The sequence below is a fragment of the Nanorana parkeri genome, unplaced genomic scaffold, assembly GCF_000935625.1.
Source record: "Nanorana parkeri isolate BGI_ZX_2015 unplaced genomic scaffold, ASM93562v1 scaffold599, whole genome shotgun sequence".
Taxonomy (NCBI): Eukaryota; Metazoa; Chordata; class Amphibia; order Anura; family Dicroglossidae; genus Nanorana; species Nanorana parkeri.
Window position 1 is genome coordinate 866,518 of NW_017306867.1, and position 22,306 is coordinate 888,823.

Sequence of the window (22,306 nt, forward strand, 5' to 3'; positions counted from 1 at the left end):
TGCAAAAACGAAAAAGTTAAAAAAAAAAAAAGGTTGGTTGGGTTTTCACTCCTCCCCGTGAATCACCTTTGCCTTTGATTCTTTTGGGGACAGTCTTTAACATATGGATTCTGCAATGTATGATTGCTGTGGCTCGGATTGGATGGAGACGGTTGGTGGACAGCAAGTTTTGCCACAGGTTCAGCTGGCCTGTGGACGAGGCCATTTTAAAGTTGCTTACAGACTAAGGGCTTGTTCACACCATGTCCGGACCAGATCCACGCCAGACTTTTTTTGGGCACACCTTAAATGCATCCTAATGTATTCCTGTGGCATTTCTGGAATCTGTTCACACCATTGCAGTTCGCTCCAGTGAGGTGGGAAAAAAATGCTGCATGCGCTATTTTTTTCTGGTCTAGCATGTACACATGCAAACACACTGCACCTGAAAGCCCATTTTAAGCTAAAAAAAAGACGCACTGGAACACGTAAAAAAAAAAGCATAAAAAACGCACTGCACCACATTTGCAGATCTGGTCCGAGCATGGTATGAACAAGCCATGTTTTTAAGCTATTTCAAATGCTGATTAAATCACTTACAATGGATGCTGCACCTTCATGTTAAGTTTTAGCTTCCTACAGAATACGCTGTTCCCCTGAGCCATGGCCCTAATATCCTGTTTTTGGTTGGCCCCTTTCCCTTGCAGGGTCCTATGGAGCCACCCTTGTGTGTGCTAGTAAACAGCAAGGCAAGACACCCCTTAGCTCCCCATTCCTCTCATCTCCCTTTTCCAAGCTAATAGATGGATTTCCTTTGTGATTTTGTACTAGACAGGAAGTACAAGGATGCAGAGCTGAGAGAGTTGGAGCTGTTCAGAAATATGGTGACTGTAAGTATTTGGGGAAAACAATGTAAATAAATACTTTGCTGGGCAATGCATGTTTGTTTGATCCGGATTAATTATTGAAAAAAATGTTAGAGGTTAATTCTACTAAAAGATGGTGGGTGGCCTGTGCATGCGTTAGCTGGCTTCTGAATGATGATTCTAAAGCTAGCCATAGATGGCACGAATATCAGTTGCTTCATAAAATTTCTCTAAAAAATGGACTGAACCAGTTGGTAAATTATTGCCAAACAGTGACTGCATCCTATCAGATGTCGGCACTGGAAGTTCCTCCATCTTGCTTTTCCCATGGGCTGTATGGCCAATATTCATGCCGTCTATGGTCAGCATAAGGAAATATCTTTCTACAAACAGGAAAGTTCACACTGGGCATAGAGGAAGGAGGGAAGTACTGGCCTCATATCTATTAACAATAGTAGTCAAAAATTGATTCATCCCAGCCAGGTTCAGGTTTCCCTTCAGTAGGCTTGTTCAGATAGTTGACCAATAAATCCCTCCCACCCCTATCAGTGGAAGCCACATAGCTAAATAGTTTCCGTCCAATTCCCAAGATCTTTACTGTGTGGCCCTCCTGATGCCACACAATCTTTGCAAGAAAAAGCCCTGTGTAAGCCAATCAGGCTCTTTTGCATTGCCCAGTTCCATCAGTCTACCAATGGGAGCCGACAGGAGGAGTTAGCAGAGAGATGACTTTATCAGTGTGAGTGTGGTGATGTTCCCTTATGGTCCATTAAGCAGGCTAGGCTGCAATACAAAAAATACAATTCTCAGCACACCTTTGTCAGCGCACCTCTGCAAAGTGTGTACTGCAACCCTAGTTGAACAGAACTCCTTACTTGGGGCATACTGTTTAAAGCAATGAAAATATTGATAGCAGGTATGCCTTGGAGTAGCATTACAAAACACAAAAATTCCCCAGCCCCAACCTGCCAGCCAGCCTGCAACCAAACAAGTAGCCCTGTCAACAGTATGCGTTAAAATCAGAGGTTTTAGTTGCACAAACTTTTGGCCAAAAATATGTAGAAGCCACACTGCCGCGCCAAGGCACCTCTGCAAAGTGTGGTCCTAACTCTATGTATCTGAGTCTCCAAGTGTGAGCATATTAATGAAGTCGATAGATTGCATGCAGGTGTACCTGGAGGTAGCCTACTCCTCCTAATAAGGTGCAGGGACGCACTGGGGGCCCAGCAACCAAAAATGCACGCTGGGACCCCAGTGCATCCCCCTAACCAAAAATAGTCAAACTAGAAAGAAGTGGTACATGCATGAATCCATAACCAGCCTTTATAGCAGGGAGCACAATGGGAAAGCTTACAACAATACAAAACACAAAAATTCCCCAGCCCCAACCTGCCAGCCGGCCTGCAACCAAACAAGTAGCCCTGTCAACAGTATGCGTTAAAATCAGAGGTTTTAGTTGCACAAACTTTTGGCCAAAAATATGTAGAAGCCACACTGCCGCGCCAAGGCACCTCTGCAAAGTGTGGTCCTAACTCTATGTATCTGAGTCTCCAAGTGTGAGCATATTAATGAAGTCGATAGATTGCATGCAGGTGTACCTGGAGGTAGCCTACTCCTCCTAATAAGGTGCAGGGACGCACTGGGGGCCCAGCAACCAAAAATGCACGCTGGGACCCCAGTGCATCCCCCTAACCAAAAATAGTTGGAGTAGCCCCTTCTCTCTAAAGGTGCAGAGAAAGCCTAGACTTGCGTAATGGCAGATGGAGAGAGAGAGTATACACACACTATATTGCCAAAAGTATTGGGAAACCTCCTCCAAATCATTGGATACAGGTGTCCCAATCACCTCCATGGCCCCAGGTGTATACAATCAAGTACTTTATTTGGGAAAGAATGGGTCGCTCTCAGGAGCTCAGTGAATTTGGTTGCCACCTGTGCAATAAGTCCATCCATGAAAACTCCTTGCTACTAAATATTCCACGGTCAACTGTTTGTGGTATTGTAACAAAGTGAAAGCAACTGGGAACAACAGCAACTCAGCCACGACAGTAGGCCACATAAAATTATAGAGCGGGGGCAGCGCATGCTGAAGCGCACAGTGCGCAGAAGTCGCCAACTGCTATAGCTACAGACCTCCAAACTTCACGTGGCCTTCAGATTGGCACAACAACAGTGCGCAGAGAGCTTTGTGGAATGGGGTTCTATGGCCGAGCGGCTGCATCTAAGTCTTGCATCACCAAGTGCAATGCAAAGCGTCAGATGCAGTGGTGTAAAGCACGCCGGCACTGGACTCTAGAGAGTGGAGACGTGTTCTCTGGAGTGACCAATCACGCTTCTCTGTCTGGCAATCCGATAGACGTGTCTGGGTTTGGCGGTTGCCAGGTGAACGGTACTTGCCTGACTGCATTGTGCCAAGTGTAAAGTTTGGTGTTGGGAGGATTATGGTGAGGGGTTATTTTTCAGAGGTTGGGCTTGGCCCCTTAGTTCCAGTGAAGGGAATTCTTAAGGCATCAGCATACCAAGACATTTTGGACAATTTTATGCTCCCAACTTTGTGGGAACAGTTTGGGTATGGCCCCTTCCTGTTCCAACATGACTGCGCACCAGTGCACAGAGCAAGGTCCATAAAGACATGGATGAGCGAGTTTGGGATCTAAGGTCCCTATCTCACATGTATACATACGAGGGACAATTTAGACAGGAGCCAATTAACCTTCCAGCATGTCTTTGGAGTGTGGGAGGAAAACGGAGTACCCGGAGGAAACCCAAGCAAGCACAGGGAGAACATGCAAACTCCTTTCAGATAGTGATCTGGCATGGATTCGAACCAGGGACACCTAGTGCTGCAAGATCAATTAAAAAATGTTTGGGGAGGTAATATGGTTTACATATATGCATTTTGACAATGTACTGGTTCTTAATTGCTTTAGAAAGAGGCATAAAGGATGGAGACACATACTGTATACTGTTTGCAAATTTCTCATTCAATGTGCGGCAATTCATACCTCTATTATTTGATTACTTTCTTAATTTCTCCATATAATCTGACCTGAAGCACCAGATACCACCATCAATATGCAGAGTTTGCAGTTTGGAGAAATGTAGTTTTGCAAATGCAGAATTGTTATTATAACATACCCATAACCTCTCTTCTATAAACAGACATGATTCTAAAAAAATAATAATCTCATGTTTGGCATTGTCTTTGTAATTAATACAATAATGTAATGTATTATATAGTTCACAGCATGGGACCCCGTGCTCAGTGTGATTGACAGCAACCACAGCAAATAACTGCATGCCAGGAAATCGAAATATGTCATTTTTACCTATACCTATAAATATATCAAATAATACATGTTAAAAGAATGAAGTAACTGTTTCTACTTCAGAGAGGAGACCTGTAGTTTTCTATTGGCTGTAGAACAACAAGTCTTAGCCTTGCTCCAGCACCACAGGAAGTGAAGTCATTGGCTTCATCAGCAGGTCTGTCGCCACAAGCATACCTCGGCAGCTGCTGGCCCGTATGTTGTACATTTGTCTATATATAGGTGGTACGAGTAGTGGATGCAGATGCTGCAATGGGACTTCCCAGTTAGTTTGCTGAGCTCTTTAAATCATGCCGTTCTGGCCGTTGTCCAATAGCACGAGCTGCTTTTGTGGTCTTGTAGTGAATTTTATCTGCCCCAGGAACATATGTTTGTCAGACCTGAGCTGACTGTCCTGGCTGACCTCTCATTCCGCTCAGGCACTTCAGTGGTCACCTGTGTCGCTCTCTCTCTCTCTCCCCCTCTCTCCGTCTTTCTCTCCATCTCTCTCCCCCCCCACCTCTCATTCTGCTCAGGCACTTACCAGTGGTCACCTGTGTCTCTCCCTCTCCCTCTCTCTCCCGTTCTTGGAATGTTGAATATTTGTAGTACAAATAGCCCATTGTAAATGGTTTTCCAGTGTCACTTTGGCTTTATCCAGTCTTTTGATAATGATAATATGGAAGTCCTGCAGGATACGTCATTTTCATGCTATTACCGTCTATATCTTAACACTCCTCTATTGCTGACGGTTTTCTTTCTAGACTGATTTCTCTCACGCATTAGGAATAATGTTGATAACTGTACACACACATATTGATTTTTTTTTATGCAATCATCCATAAGATCCAACTATGGTAAAGCCTAAATGAACTTTCATTTTAAATCAGCTCAATACATCCCAGATGCATCAAAACAAAAGGTGTTTAAAGTCTTGCAGTCTGTTTTCCAATTACTTTTTCTTTTGACATTGAAAGGGATTGGATTAGAAAAGTAGAAAAGCCTGTTCCCTGCCAACATCCTCCAGTGAAAGGACTCTTGTTCTCTGTGGAAGCGGAGATTTGACATTCCTCCAAGCCAGAGATCTCTAATCATAATGGGGCATGATGCAAAGCTCTACTTCTAACTCAGCAGAAGGTGTGTTAGATCTCTGCTGAGACACTACTGCTTCCACACAAAGATCAAGGGTCCTTTTCTGCAGCATGGTGACAGGTAACAGGCTTTCCACTCATCAGGGTGCAACTGTATTCTAATCCAATAAGGTTTAATGTTGATAAGTAATTTGAAAAAGTAAAAAAAGTGTTAATTTCAGATCGGCTTGAAGCTTAATCCATTATACGATTGGTATAAAACCAATTGTACTTCTCCAACCCATCTGATTGCGATGATCTTTGATTCCTTCCTGCAAACTAGGTTACAAGGAATTCAAGTGGTAATTCAGACAGACATTTAGACGGCTTAATGAGAATACATGGATTGACTGACAGGATTGGTACATATTCTGACCAGCAGTGGTTAGTACAGATTCATCATTACTAACTTTAGCATGGCTCCTACCAAGATACAGCAGTGGGGAAAGTCATTACTAACTATGACAGTATGAGGGATGTTTATCTTCTCATTGCAGCGTATTTGGCTCAATAGTGTGTTCAGTACAAATGGTTTTTATTGCAACATGATTTTAATGTTTTAAAATGTAAAGCCCTGTCTAGGGGCAGGGAACACAAGAGGTTGTATTACTTCTATTAATGTGTTCTGCACTTTGGTGCTTTCTCTCACTGGATTGATGTACTTGACATGGGAGAAGTGCACTCCCCACCTGACTTATCAGTATCCAATGACATTGTCATTATCGGCTGCTGAATTGCTCTCAGTTGAAAAGTAAGGCAGTTGGTGGGCAGGGCTTAGCGACTTAAGTTTGGTTTTACCTTCAAAGAGGAACAACTTATAGAGAAAATGGGATTTTATATTTAAAAGCTGAACTGACGGACGCTTACAAAAATACCCTCACAGTGGGGCTCCCCAAGCACTGCAAGACTAGATTGCCAGGTCCCGATTAAGTATTTCCCATGCATGTGCACAGAAAAAAAAAACTGCTGACAGGTAAACTAGAAAGAAGCTTTCATGGCAGAGGAGACTTAGTCTCCTTTTCTATAGCAAGCTAACCAGCATTTTTTAAAAGAAACTTTACTTCCATTTCAAGTTAAACCCTGCTTTATTAGAGGTTAATACTTACCTGTGTCTTCCCGCACGCTCCCGTCCGAAAATCTGAAAATTCTCGAGCAGCCGCAAAGCATCTTCGCAAGCATGCGCAGTTCAGGTTTTCCGCCGGGAGACTAGGAGAGACATAAGGTAAGTCTATGGAAGCGTGCACTTGCATGCAGATACCGTGGGACAGGAAGTGCCAGCAAGGACAGAGGAGTCGGCGCTGGATTGGAGACCCGCAGCAGCGCTGGAGAGAAGGTTGAAAAGGACAGGAAAGAAGATGATGAGATTAATAGACATCATTTAAGGTAAGTGCTGACACTAACATTGGGGGAGGGAAAAAACTGTTTGCCTTTAATGTCACTAAAGAAAGTAGCAGGCGAAACACAAAATGAAGTAACAAATGTGACATACCTTTTCATTACTTTAAGCAGCTCAAAAATATGTTTGACTTGAGGGTTGACTTAGGTAAGCAATAGCTTGTAAGGTCTGTGGTGCAGGGAACACTTGTCCTATTAGATAATACTGGAAAACAAATTGCTATTGGATTCACTGAGTTGGATCTGGTCCATAGAAATACAGATTTTGTACCTTTTCTCTGTCTGGTTTTCTTTAGAGGTTTATATTTTGAGCTATAGACCAGAAAACAGATTGTGAATGTTCCCCAATTTATAACTACCATGTTTAATCTAATTTTTGTAATGCTTAGATAAAATATAGTCTTGGCTGCTCTGCGAGCAATACAAATAGAGTTTATGAAAGAAAGATTTATCAAGTGGAAGGATATGTACCAGCACTGTACATCTGATTTTGTGTCTATTAATTATACAGGTGGCTGTTTATTCCCTTCTTGTTGTACCCCGACATCATCGTGTATATAAAAATTCACATTTCAGCTCCTAACACCTGTCTGCTTCTTGTTGCTAGATGCACCCTTTGGTAATGAAATAGTTTCATATTGTTTCTGGTTGCCACCTTTGAAAACACAAATATCCCATGCTGTGTTTGGGCGTATAACAAGAAATGAAGGCTAACTCAGAAAACAGATTTTTAACCATCATCTCGGCTAACTCTGGGAAAAACAACACATAGAACCCAATACAGTAAACTCCTTGATATCTGGCATCCACGGGGTTTGGCAGATTCCAGATAAATGTAGTTTCTGGTTGTTTGAGAGTTACCATTAAAAATAGATCTAGCTAATGCCATACCCAATCCTATACCATAACATAAACGCTGTATTGACTTCGTATTAATATTGAAACGCAGTAATCAAAAGCAAATTAGGACAAATAGACACACTTAAAACAAATTAAGACAAATAGGCACACGGTCGTTTCTAGGATAATACATGCCGCAGATCAGCAGAACAGTAAGTACACGGGATTGTTTTTTTCTGGTTAGTTAAATATAGGATAACAGCTTACTATATATTGAAAGATTGCTATTGATTTTCTTTTTCATCCTAACTTTAGTTCACCGTTAAAAAATAAAATTGTAGTATGTGTTGCTGTAGAGAAGCTGGGGGTTGGAGAGCGGCGGCACTGGTTAGGCTCCCAAAATGTATAGGTTGCCCATTATGCATTAAAATACTATAGTGGGCCACATATCCATAGCTCACAAGTGTCCCTTATTTGGAGGGTTTTGTGCCTCTTTTGGAGAGAAATCTCCCTGTCCCTCTTTCCTCCTCAGTTGGCCCTCTCTCTTCCTCAGTTGGCCCTCTCTCTTCCTCAGTTGCCCCTCTCTCTTCCTCAGTTGGCCCTCTCTCTTCCTCAGTTGCCCCTCTCTCTTCCTCAGTTGGCCCTCTCTCTTCCTCAGTTGCCCCTCTCTCTTCCTCAGTTGGCCCTCTCTCTTCCTCAGTTGCCCCTCTCTCTTCCTCAGTTGGCCCTCTCTCTTCCTCAGTTGCCCCTCTCTCTTCCTCAGTTGGCCCTCTCTCTTCCTCAGTTGCCCCTCTCTCTTCCTCAGTTGGCCCTCTCTCTTCCTCAGTTGCCCCTCTCTCTTCCTCAGTTGGCCCTCTCTCTTCCTCAGTTGCCCCTCTCTCTTCCTCAGTTGGCCCTCTCTCTTCCTCAGTTGCCCCTCTCTCTTCCTCAGTTGGCCCTCTCTCTTCCTCAGTTGCCCCTCTCTCTTCCTCAGTTGGCCCTCTCTCTTCCTCAGTTGCCCCTCTCTCTTCCTCAGTTGGCCCTCTCTCTTCCTCAGTTGCCCCTCTCTCTTCCTCAGTTGGCCCTCTCTCTTCCTCAGTTGCCCCTCTCTCTTCCTCAGTTGGCCCTCTCTCTTCCTCAGTTGCCCCTCTCTCTTCCTCAGTTGGCCCTCTCTCTTCCTCAGTTGCCCCTCTCTCTTCCTCAGTTGGCCCTCTCTCTTCCTCAGTTGCCCCTCTCTCTTCCTCAGTTGGCCCTCTCTCTTCCTCAGTTGCCCCTCTCTCTTCCTCAGTTGGCCCTCTCTCTTCCTCAGTTGCCCCTCTCTCTTCCTCAGTTGGCCCTCTCTCTTCCTCAGTTGCCCCTCTCTCTTCCTCAGTTGGCCCTCTCTCTTCCTCAGTTGCCCCTCTCTCTTCCTCAGTTGGCCCTCTCTCTTCCTCAGTTGCCCCTCTCTCTTCCTCAGTTGGCCCTCTCTCTTCCTCAGTTGCCCCTCTCTCTTCCTCAGTTGGCCCTCTCTCTTCCTCAGTTGCCCCTCTCTCTTCCTCAGTTGGCCCTCTCTCTTCCTCAGTTGCCCCTCTCTCTTCCTCAGTTGGCCCTCTCTCTTCCTCAGTTGCCCCTCTCTCTTCCTCAGTTGGCCCTCTCTCTTCCTCAGTTGCCCCTCTCTCTTCCTCAGTTGGCCCTCTCTCTTCCTCAGTTGCCCCTCTCTCTTCCTCAGTTGGCCCTCTCTCTTCCTCAGTTGCCCCTCTCTCTTCCTCAGTTGGCCCTCTCTCTTCCTCAGTTGCCCCTCTCTCTTCCTCAGTTGGCCCTCTCTCTTCCTCAGTTGCCCCTCTCTCTTCCTCAGTTGGCCCTCTCTCTTCCTCAGTTGCCCCTCTCTCTTCCTCAGTTGGCCCTCTCTCTTCCTCAGTTGCCCCTCTCTCTTCCTCAGTTGGCCCTCTCTCTTCCTCAGTTGCCCCTCTCTCTTCCTCAGTTGGCCCTCTCTCTTCCTCAGTTGCCCCTCTCTCTTCCTCAGTTGGCCCTCTCTCTTCCTCAGTTGCCCCTCTCTCTTCCTCAGTTGGCCCTCTCTCTTCCTCAGTTGCCCCTCTCTCTTCCTCAGTTGGCCCTCTCTCTTCCTCAGTTGCCCCTCTCTCTTCCTCAGTTGGCCCTCTCTCTTCCTCAGTTGCCCCTCTCTCTTCCTCAGTTGGCCCTCTCTCTTCCTCAGTTGCCCCTCTCTCTTCCTCAGTTGGCCCTCTCTCTTCCTCAGTTGCCCCTCTCTCTTCCTCAGTTGGCCCTCTCTCTTCCTCAGTTGCCCCTCTCTCTTCCTCAGTTGGCCCTCTCTCTTCCTCAGTTGCCCCTCTCTCTTCCTCAGTTGGCCCTCTCTCTTCCTCAGTTGCCCCTCTCTCTTCCTCAGTTGGCCCTCTCTCTTCCTCAGTTGCCCCTCTCTCTTCCTCAGTTGGCCCTCTCTCTTCCTCAGTTGCCCCTCTCTCTTCCTCAGTTGGCCCTCTCTCTTCCTCAGTTGCCCCTCTCTCTTCCTCAGTTGGCCCTCTCTCTTCCTCAGTTGCCCCTCTCTCTTCCTCAGTTGGCCCTCTCTCTTCCTCAGTTGCCCCTCTCTCTTCCTCAGTTGGCCCTCTCTCTTCCTCAGTTGCCCCTCTCTCTTCCTCAGTTGGCCCTCTCTCTTCCTCAGTTGCCCCTCTCTCTTCCTCAGTTGGCCCTCTCTCTTCCTCAGTTGCCCCTCTCTCTTCCTCAGTTGGCCCTCTCTCTTCCTCAGTTGCCCCTCTCTCTTCCTCAGTTGGCCCTCTCTCTTCCTCAGTTGCCCCTCTCTCTTCCTCAGTTGGCCCTCTCTCTTCCTCAGTTGCCCCTCTCTCTTCCTCAGTTGGCCCTCTCTCTTCCTCAGTTGCCCCTCTCTCTTCCTCAGTTGGCCCTCTCTCTTCCTCAGTTGCCCCTCTCTCTTCCTCAGTTGGCCCTCTCTCCTCCTCACTTGGCCCTCTCTCCTCACTTGGCCCTCTCGCCTTCTCACTTGGCTCATTCTCACTTGGCCCCCTCTCCTTCTCACTTGGCCCCCTCTCCTTCTCACTTGGCCCCCTCTCCTCCTCAGTTGGCCCTCTCTCCTCCTCAGTTGGCCCTCTCTCCTCCTCAGTTGGCCCTCTTTCCTCAGTTGGCCCTCTCTCCTCCTCAGTTGGCCCTCTCTCCTCCTTAGTTGTCTCTTTTCTTCTCCTCCTCCTCAGTTGAATCTCTCCTCCCTCCTCCTCAGTTATCCCTCATTTTGGACTGACACTAAACTTCTCATGCAACCCCTGTGCTATTGCATTTTGTTATTTTAAAGTTCCAGTAAATTGGAAAAATAGTGGTAAGAAAAAGGGCTGGTTTTAGCCAATAATTTTTTGCATATTCAAGTTAGTGTAATTAAAGTGGAACTTGGCCAAAAGTTTTATGTCTCCCAAAATAGTTACTTTCAATGCATGCCAAGTTTGTTAGTGTGCTTATTTCAGCTCTCATTGCTGATCCCATGTGCAGCACCAACTGCAATCCATATAAAGACTAAGATAGCACCTTCTTTGGCTTTAAGGGTTAGAAGGGTGTAGTTATGTCCTTTGCCTATATACTTTTGAGCTAAAATGTGTCCCCCTACTGTGGGAGGCGCTGCTGAAATCCACCTAAGGGCTATACTACGCCGGGCTACGAATAGAGCCCTCGTTATTGCCACCTTTGTGTAGTATTCCACTTTTATGGGTCCAAAAATACCCAGGATACATAACATGGGATTATTAGAGATATGGACTCCAAAGGCTGTATTTATTATGTCTACTATTTCCTGCCAATATCGTTTCAACTTCGGGCATCGCCACAGCAGATGTATTAACGAACCAGGTTCAACCCCACACTTTGGACATTTAGAGTTTTCCCTGAATCCTATCCTATGTAGGAATTCAGGGGTCCGATATGTTCTATGTACAATATAGAGCTGCGTCAATTTGTGCGATGCAGATGGTGAAACTAATTGGATTGACAACAACGCCCCCCTCCAGAGGGCTTCATCCAGAGGCCCCAAGTCCATTTCCCAGCCCACTTTACATTTCATGGGAGATTTATTCAGGACCCCAGGTAGTGAAATTGCATACATCTTTGAGATCAAACCTCTCGTCACTGTTGTATCGAAAAATGTATCTATAACCGCATTTGCATTAATGCAGACCTCACATACACCTGGATGTGCCGTGAGCACATGCCTTAGTTGCAGATATTTATAAAATTGAGCATTTGGTAGCGAATAACTTGCCAAAGAAAGAACTAGATAAAGTGGTTAGATTTGAGGGAATCATGTTCAAGCACAGAGGTACTATGGACAAATATGGTAAAATGTGGGATAAGTGGATTGAATATGGTAAAGGACCTTGGGTATAATGTCTCTCGTATAATATCTCTCCTATTTATTATTGGTACTCTGAAGAGTAATGTGGCTTGAGAAATATGGTATGTTGAGAGGAAAATTGTTTTATGTGTTGTATTATTAAAATAAAAAAAGTATTGAATTAAAAAAAATAAAATGTGTCCCCTCTTCTCATCCCAGAAAGTTGGGAGGTATGCTAATATCAAATTTGCATATGAGGACAGTTGCCACTCTTTTTCTTAGTTTAGTAACCTGCTATAGAAAAATAGCATATGGAAGTTATGGGCAAAATATTTTAATTATTTTGGTCTGGGTTACATTTTGGTCTTGTATGCCTAAGCTCATACATTAGAATTGTATGATGTACCAGCCGTGAAATGTTATTGTGGAAACTTGAGAATGGAGTTGAATCTGCATCTGTCAGATGGGTGGTTGGCTTCCAGTCAGAATCACCTCACTCTCTTGGCAACTTGTTAACTGAGCTCAGTCCCAGACCAAACCCAGGTAACCCTTTGACTGCTAACTGCAACAATGTAAAGTTCAAATAACAGAGATTCATTTGAGGAAGCACAATGCTTGTAATCAGTCTCTTGTATTCTATACTAGCAATTTTAACAGGGGGAAGGGGAGGAATCTGAACATATACATTGTACTGCTAGGTCCATTTTTAGCAGGCAGACTGGTATGCATTTCAAATGCATCATTTTAACATTCTACATTCTAGCCAAGAGAACAAAACACACACAAAATCATAGATATTTTTATTTTGTACAAAATACAGTATAAAACCTCCCCACCCGCCCCAAGGGTCCTCGTGGCCGATGAGTCCTACAATAACACGTATAGAGTATTAAAAAAAAATCAACGCTTTCTGTGGGTTAGCTGAGCTCATTTCCAGACCAAATAACTTAAAAAAGAACATCATGCAAGCCAATGCTTTGTTAAGCAAGAATAGAGCATACAGTATGTGAACCATGTTGTGTGACAGCTGGACAATCCAACATTTACCAGTAGTGCATGTGCAGCTTCCTTAAGAGACATGCCTCCAAGCTGGCCACAAGCAAGGCGGCTCTCCTTAACAGAATGGACTCACCCTTTACATCTCACTGGGTCTTATGGAGCTACATTCCACTACTGCCCGGTGGGACTCTTGGAAAAGACAAAGCTGAGTTATCTAAGGTAACATCCAGATGTTACATTCTACTTTATAAACTAGTCATTTAGCATATCCTCAGGCTGCAGATCACTGTCTGAGTCCAGAGTGTTGCTAAATGTTATAAAATGTAAGAATAGCATTTACTGAAAAACTTAAAAAATGAAAGCTATCCGGGATGGACATTTTTACCAAGGATATAAGCAGCAGAAAAGTAATTTCATTTGTTTTGGGTTAGGGAAGGGTTAGTACCTCAGTTTTATAGGTTGAAAAATCTCTCAAAGTGGGACACACATCAATAAATTAAGCATGGTTAAGGGCTCATGCACACGGCCACCGCACTGCATGTGTGGGTGATGATCAGTGTTGGTGTGAGTGGGTCTTGGTTCTAGCGGAGAGTGCTAGCAGTTGTCTGTCCAGTGTTTTATCTTCTCAGAGGTAATATAGACATGTTGATGTTAATCACATTGGTGTAGATGGGTGGTTGTCAGTTCTGGGAGAGAGAGTACTGGTTTGGTGCACAAATTGTAGCATTCATTGAATTTGACCAAATTGATATTTTCTTGTGTGATTTTCTTTTATTGATTTGATACTTCAAACAATCTATTGAACAATGTAATCTATGATTAGGGATGCACAGATACTTTTCGAGTACCAGTGCAGATACTTGGCATTTTCATGAGAACACCCAGGGTTGCAGCGGTTGCAGCTGGGACCTGGCTCCTGCGCTCCACCACTGTCCTGAAATCATTAGTCTGTATTGTTTTAGAAAAACTGTCACATGACAATAATCAATAATATATCAGTACTCGTACTTGGGCAAGTACCAGTACTTGTACTGGCAAAACTGGTATCTGTGCATCCCTTTATTTATATTTATAAAAACAAAATCATACAATAACACAGAGATGTACAAGTTCCAGGAGCTCCGTGTGCTCCTTACAAATGACAGCTGCCTCCTAACTTCTGAATTTTTCTCTAGTCTAGTCTTGGAGCTGAAAAAGTATCTGTACTTGTACCGAGTACTGTACTTGGTATTGGTGCATCCCTATCTATGATTACTCATTTATCATTGTGTTTGGCCAGCATTATGGTTGCTAAGGATAACAAGTCTTTATTTTTGTTTTTTTTTGAATTTTTGAACTTTGTTTTTTTCCAATGTATGTATCACCACGGACTGCAAGATCTCAGATTAGCCAGGCCTGTTAGGAAACATCCAGCTCTCTTTACTCACATCTGGTGCTGTCAGCCTGAAGACCACTTAATGTTTCATACAAAACACATGAGAATAGCACCTTGGCCTGACTACTACCCACCAGCCCCTTATTACAGAAAAATCTATTCATTGCATTTCTTAACCATCTCCTAATCCAAGTAATTTTTAATTCACTATGTGGCTAATTAGCGTTTCTTAGTAACAAGAGCCCCTTGGTTTAGTCCGCAATAAAATATTGATCCTTTAATCCTGGAAACCGCTGTGCTAGTGAAGATAAGCAAACTAGAAATGGGGATACAGTGTCCTTCAGTATCTCCTCCAGGCCTGGCAAGACACTGTTATTTCACAACTGAATCTGCTCTGTCCTTTTTATTGAATTTATATATTATTGTTTCATTCGTGTGAAAATATTTTCGACCGAGTTATTAAATGATCAGCGGCAGACTCCTTTACTGAGAAGCGTATGGGATGTAATCATAAGGGTATAATTATAAAGCAGTGAATGATTGCTTTGCTGATAATTTGCCGTCTTCTCGCTGCCGAAAAAACCCCATTGGATAATTCACCTTGTTTATGCAACACATTCACTACACGCATCCGCCCATGGGATTGAACAACATTCACTGCTGTATCTTAAATCTGGATCTCTTATTCTTCCATCTGAGATGCAATGACTTATTTACAGTGATAGCCAGTCTTTCATTTTCCTCTACCAATCACAGTCGTGTTGGTTTTATCAATGGTTCAACTTCAGTGGATGCTTAATGCACTTGTTTGCTCTCAATCTAATGCCACATTCGCAACACCTTTGAAACCCTCCAGATAAGGATTTAAGCTTAATGTGATATTAAAGCTTATGTTTTTATAAGTTATTTCAAATGTTATTAAAATGATTTACAGCTTTTAGCTTCTCTTTCTTGTATAACCTCTTCCTTTCCATACAGAATAAGCATGTCCCTAGGCACTGATCCTTATGTCTGCTGTTAGGGTGGCTCCTTTCCCTTCTAGGGTTCCATGGAGCCACCTGTGTGCGCACACTCCCAGCGCTCACAGACTTCAGAAATCTGCACTGATGGCTGGTTGTTTTAAAGGAGAACTATGGTGTAAGTGTTTTTCCCCATACTTCTCCTAAGGCTAGGACATATACTAGCGTCCTCCCGTGACCCAAAGCTCAGTATATCGCGAGCTACAGCTCGTGGTATACTGAGACAGCCGCAGCCGGGACGGATCCCGACATTACTGTTGAGATTCACCCAGCTGCGTGAGTGACAGCTGGCTCTGCCTATGTAGAGGCAGAGCCAGCTGTACCCGCACCCTCCCCCATCCGTTCCACCAGTCAGCGCTGGAGGAGCAGGGAGGGGAAAATCCCTGCAGGGAGCCGTGAGTGACAGTCACCGCTATCTGCAGGGAGATGATCGAGAAGCGAGCGACGGTATGTGTTCGCTCACATCCCGATATACTGAGCCGACCTGTGACAGTCTCATTGTCACACGTCGGCTCGAACTATGAAGTTGAGTGAAAATCACTCACCTCATAGTTCTCCTTTTAATAGTCGTTTTCAATACCAGAACAGTCATTAGTGTGGTTGTAAATCACCTGCACTCCATACAGCGTTGTAGCCTTGAAGGTATTGTTAGTGGTGCTCGCAGTGATGACAGGATTGATACCTTAAAGTATTGTATAGAAAATCACCAGCACGGGAATCAGAATGGGAATTCTTGTTACTTTTATTGAACTCACGTCACATGCATCATCTAAGCCAACATTTTGAAGCCACGTAGTGTCCCTTCTTCAGGTCAACATAGTTACACTGGATTAAATGACGCATGTCACGTGATTTCAATCAAAGTGACAAGGATTAATGCTCTGATCCCTGTGAGTGCTGGCGATTTTCTATTAAATACTTAGAACAGTCAGTAGGATTCAACAAAATTCATCTATTTCTTTGTTGTGCCAAAGGACTGGCAGAGAATGAATGTTTGAATGTGATTGATCGTTTAGTACAGCCATCATCACAAACATTTGAAGAAGATTGGTAGGTCCAAATTGGCAATTTTAGGAAAAGCTGGCATTTGCCAGAAGAGGCTTTTCTCTAGGTTTGGACTGCTGTGACAGGTTCATCTCCATAGCAACTTTTGCGGGATTTTCTGTAAGACAGGCAAAAATTACAAAATCTTTTTATTATAATATACTGGAGAACGTTTAATTTCAATTTTGGCACACTTAAATCTGCCATCTTTTAAATGCATAGATACACCTTTTCACGGCATACTTCATAAATACTCATTCCACGCTTTCCGTACCATATTCTCATTATGATGTTACATGCTCATACATGTAGATTCACCCTGCTGGCAGCAATGTATGTTGACTATCCACGGAAGAAACAAACTCCAGTGAATGCAATGAGCAAAAGATTTATTCTGCAAGTGTTGTAAACATGAGACGCCCCACTCAACTCTGTCCTCCTGACGCATTTTATCCATGATAGGCTCAATCATAGAAAAGCATCTGTGGACATTGTATGCAGGAGTAACAAAGCCCTTCAACACCAGTCCTTCCAGAGGAGTAGCCGGCAGAGCTTGTAGATTGAGCTATAGCTATAAGATTAATATATATAATGTGTGTGTGTGCACACGTGTGTGTGTACGTACACACACGCCAGGTTATTATGACCACCCCTTCAGTATTGCCTTCAATACTGCGGCGATTCTGCTTGGCATTGACTCCATGAGATGTTGAAAGGTGATACGAAGAATCTGACACCATGCCTGATGAATAGCACTGTCCAGTTCTGTCAAATTTAATGGTTTTGGAACCAGCTGCCTGATGGCTATTTCAACTTTGTCCCACAAATGCTCAATTGGATTGAGATCTGGTGATTCTGGGGGCCACCTAAGCAAGGTAAATTCTCCCTCATGTTCTTGAAACCACTCCTGCACACTACGAGCACCGTGGCATGGGGCATTGTCTTGTTGGAAGAAGCCATCTCCATTGGCATACGCCATCAACATGATCGGATAAACTTGATCAGCAACGATACTTTGGTATGTTGTGCTATTCAGACGTTGTTCCACACGAATTAAAGGGCCCAAATCATGCCAGGAAAACATGCCCCAAACCATAACACTGCCCCCAGCAGCTTGAAGGGTTGTACCCATGCATGTGGGGTGCATGCTCTCATGCTGTTCACGCCAAAATCTCTCTCTGCCATCTGCATGATGCAACTGGAAACGTGATTCATCGGACCACACAACTTTTTTTCCAATGCTCGACTGTCCAATCCTTGTGTTCCTGTGCGAATTGGAGGCGTTTTATCTTGTTAACTGCAGACCGCAAAGGTGTTCGAACAGGCCTTTGGCTTCCATATCCCATACGATGCAGTGTACGGCGAACAGTGCGTTCAGAGATCATTTGAGAGGATCCCTGATTAAGATCTGCAGTAATTTAAAGCACTGTTGTCATTCTGTTGTCTTGTACCAGTCTTGCCACTCTCCGTTCTGCCCTAACATTGACTAGTCGCTGACGGCCACAATTCGATATATATATATAATTAGCTATGAGAGATATTGTTGCTTGTAAATATTTGTTATGGCTCTATGTGGACCTACAGACAAGATGATGTAATGACAGGGTAGGGACCCCTACCTGCGCTAAGTAAAAGGGTTATTAACCCTTCCTAAAGGCCTTATCATTTTTCACAGCTCATCCAACAGTATATTGATTTGCCAATACTGCCGTTACTTACAATGCCAAAATGATAACCTATTTTTTTGGGGCGAGACAAAAACTATTTTTTTCCAGTTTTGACCAGAGTTAGGTTAAAAAAATATCTTTATGTTTCTGATACAAAGCATGCTATAGTTATTTACCAATATAATTTTTTGTGTTTTTTTTTAACTCAACTTGAAACGATTTTACTTGTCTTGCTGTCACTTACTTTAATATTTTGTTCTTTGCTGACCTGAAACAAGCCTGAGATTTGAATGTCATACCAAAGTGGCTTCTTGTGCCAGTGACACCCAGACCATGGCTGCGAGCAGAACTTCCTCTTCCCCTACTCTGCAGCGATCCATCTGTATATTATTAGGGAGAATCACTGTCAACGTTCTTGAGGAATGACCTGCAGAGGTACTTCACTCCATCCAAAATGTAAATGAAAACGTTTTTGGTTATAATTTCAATAAATGAATAAAACACTGGAGAAGTTTCCGTTCTTTCTTGAATTCATTTTGCTGTTACAGACTAATGGGCAGTGGAAATAGTTTTTGCAGACATCTGCATGAAAGCAGCATACAGTCGGGACTGTTTACACTGCTGTGTGCCTAAATACTGCAGATAATTATTCAACTCTGGCATGGCCAGACTGAATATAGAATTAAAGCAGAAATCCAGGCTAAACCAATATTGTCTTATTTCAAGAGTCGTGTGTATTCATACTTGAATCCTGGTGTGCTTTGTGTATTTCTTCCAGATCTCCCTTCACATCAGAATTCCCCTTTTATATCAGAGTCCCCCCTCTCACATTAGAAACCCTCCTTCAAATCAGAGCAAGCAGCAATCCAGTGTGAAGCAACTCTTGTACTTAACCCCAGTGGCGTCACAAGTAGAGTGGGGGAGTGACCTGCATCGGGTGACACCAAGATGACTGTCATTTTGGTGTCACCCCCTCTGAAAAGTCGGGCACTCGGTCATGGACCAAGAACATGTAACATGAATATGTAGGAAGTGCTTGCTGTGCATGCCTTTTTGATGGTGCCATCTTTTTGGTGGTGTTTGGATATTTTCATAAAGGACATTACCGGTGGTAAGAGTACTCCAGCAAAAGAAGCCTAAGCTTCAAACTGGCAAATCTTCTCCGGCCTCTGAAGCCAGAAAGAGTTGCTATCATTTCTCCCAGGTTTCTAAGCCTGCAGAAAAGCCATCTTTGTCATAAAGGGGCCCCCACTTTCCAAAGGGGTGGAAATCTGTTGAGCTTTGCAGGCACCTGGTCAGAAAGCATCTTAGATACCTCTGTAATAGGAGTTGTGTCCAGGGGCTCCAAGCAGAGAAGCTAAGACCTGTACTGCCCAGGAAGGGGACCTGAAACAAGCCTGGGGGTGGTCTCTCACTGCGACGCCCTTTCCTCTTCCAATGGGAGCAGGATAGTGCAAAGCATTACAAGATATTTTAGAATTTGCATCTTTAGTGTATCCTAATATACAGAATGTATATTTTATTCCTAAATAGTGTAGCCCTTCATATTCACCCCAAATATTTTCAACAAAGCCTTCTGCCTACATTAAAACACATTTCTATGTTAATTGAGGAGCTAGATCAGATCAGCAGGGATCCCAACCTGAAGAAAGCAGTTTCAGGGAGGGGTACTTCTCATTTCAGGGAGGGGTACTTCTCATTTCAGGGAGGTGCCCTCTGCCCCCCCCATCTGTGGGGGTGGGGGGGGGGGGAGGGGGGGGAGAGCACCCCCCTGACATGATGGCAGCACGAGAATCGATAACTAACTTTTTTGCTATCTGCTGTTTTTTTCTAGTATTATGACAGCGTCATTATGACATAACGTCAGAATAATAATAATAAAAGCATAGGAATGCATAGCTAGATTGCTATTGGCTATTTCAATTTGCAATATCCAATAGCAAGCTGGCTATTGCCCCCGCCCTCTAGCAGAGTAAACCTTTCCCTGCGATCTGTTTTTTTTTCCTCAGAGAAAATGTTTCTCTCTCGGAGCTTCAGGGAGAGTTGGGATGTCTGGATCAGGAAGGATGTAAGTTAACCCTCCATGTTACTCTAATAATAATAGTGAACAACTGCATACTGTTATCAGCAAAATGTCCATCTCCATCATGGCTCCTGGAGCTTTCAGAAAATCCTGATGACTTCAGAGATGACATCATGAGCTATCCTCTGTGACCACAATATGGAAGTCTTGTGATTACAGCAAGATCAGAAGAAGCCTGGGAGCTAATTCATTCAGTTGCTGGTGATAACATGGGACCCTGGCTCTCTTTGGCAACTGCAACTGCTATTTCCAGCACAAACAATTCTTGCCACAACCATAGCATATCCTAGTGTTGTTTAAAATGGTGTGAGTAGAGAGTAATGTAATACCAGTTCTTTTTAAAGAAATCAGTGTCAGTGGCAAACCCAGCCCCAGAAACTGAAGATTTTGAATGTTTTTTATAGTGAGTAAAATAAGAACTGTTGCGGCACCGGATTTGACCAGTAGGTGGTAATGTAGCACTTTTTTAGTCTTTAGTTATCTATTGGTTTGACATAATGTATACAATAAACTAAAGTTACATTTTTGGGTCCTATGGAAACAAAAAATGAATGTAAATATCCACTGATAGCTCATGGTATATACAAAGAAATATTAAACCCATAGTAAAAAACAAACAAGCCCTGTTATGAAAATAAAAGAATTGCACTTTTTTTTTTAGCTCAGAAATGTTTCAGAGAAAAGTAGCCTTCTGGTTGGTAGATAGTGAACAGCACCCTCATAATGATGGCGAGATACCCATCCATGAATGACAACTCCCTGCGATCTTCCTGGTTCAGCTGCTGGATGGATGTAATGAAAACTTCAAACCCTTTTCTTCATGACAATTGAGATTTCTTAAATTTTGCAGAGAGTTTTCAACCCAAATCTACTTACTTTGCTACTGCACCCCTACACGGATGGATTGTTGCAACGAGTGCTCTGATGCATTGCATGCTTCTTGCAAACCTGATCTCTAAAATGGCATGAATGGGCCTGATCCCTGGGTAGGATGTATCTCCTGTGTGCATGCGCAAGTGTTACATAATCACTGGCCACCAAATGGCTGAAGAGGATGCCTAGGAATCTGGAAGTGGCAGTGGTGGGGGACAGGAGATGCATTGCACAGCCCTAGAGAAGGGCACACTTGTAATATAAATGTGCCATAATGAGCAATTATGCTGTGCATACTTACACATTATGGCGAACACCCACCCAGCACACTGCACTTTATATCCACTTCAATTAAACTTCTGCATTAATAGCAGGATGAAGCATTTAGTAGATGTAAACACAGGATAATTTAATCTACACTCAGGGTTCATGTAATAAGATAATAGAGCAACCCATGGCTGCCCACCATGTGATTAGCTTCCCCCCATAGATTGGACCGTTTTCTTTGTCTCCTTCATGGTTAAGCTGGAGCAGACAGCGGAGATGCACATGTAATTGTGGAACATTGTAAGCGGAGATGCACATGTAATTAAATACTGCAGCACAATGCAGTAATGGGAGGCCATAGTTCTACTTTAAGTTTGTAGGAGAACTATGGGGTCAGTGTTTTTCCCCATAGTTCTCCTTAGGGTAACGGGAGGACACAAACTAGCGTCCTCCCGTTACCCTAAGCTCAGTATACTGAGACGCTGCAGCCGGAGCGGATCCCGACATCGACGTCGAGATCCGCCCAGCTGCGTGAGTGAAAGCTGGCTCTGCCTATCTAGAGGCAGAGCCAGCTGTACCCGCACCCTCCCCCGTCCGTTCCGCCAGTCAGCGCTGGCAGATCGGAGCGGGGAGAGGGGAATCCAGCCCCTCCCCCTGTCACGGCAGAGAGCCGTGACAGGATCGAGAGGTGAGCGAACCCGGTATGTGTTCGCTCACCTCCCAATCTACTGAGCCGACCTGTGACAGTCTCATTGTCACAGGTCGGCTAGAACTATGAGGTGAGTGGAACCTTGTTACCTTGTTGTGTAAGAGTGTGTTACTATCGACAATAAAGATGATGGAAACATGTCTAGCCACATTGTTACCCTTCCATTATTTCCTCATACTGATTTCATGGTTTGCCCATACTCGTATAACAGAATGTTTGTACATTGATGTTGATCTGTCCACCAAACGCCCTCCACTTTCAGTCTTGGCGGAATCAGTTTACTTTATTTTTTTGATGTGAAGAGGAGTTGGTGGTATCGGTGCAGCAGCGATATGAATAAATATTGACCACGAAGACGCTTGTTATAAATATTTCGTCCTTTATTGGTAGATATTTCACACATTGTTCATTTGAGCTGCTTATGTACCCTCTGAGAGTGCTAACGCTGTCATGTT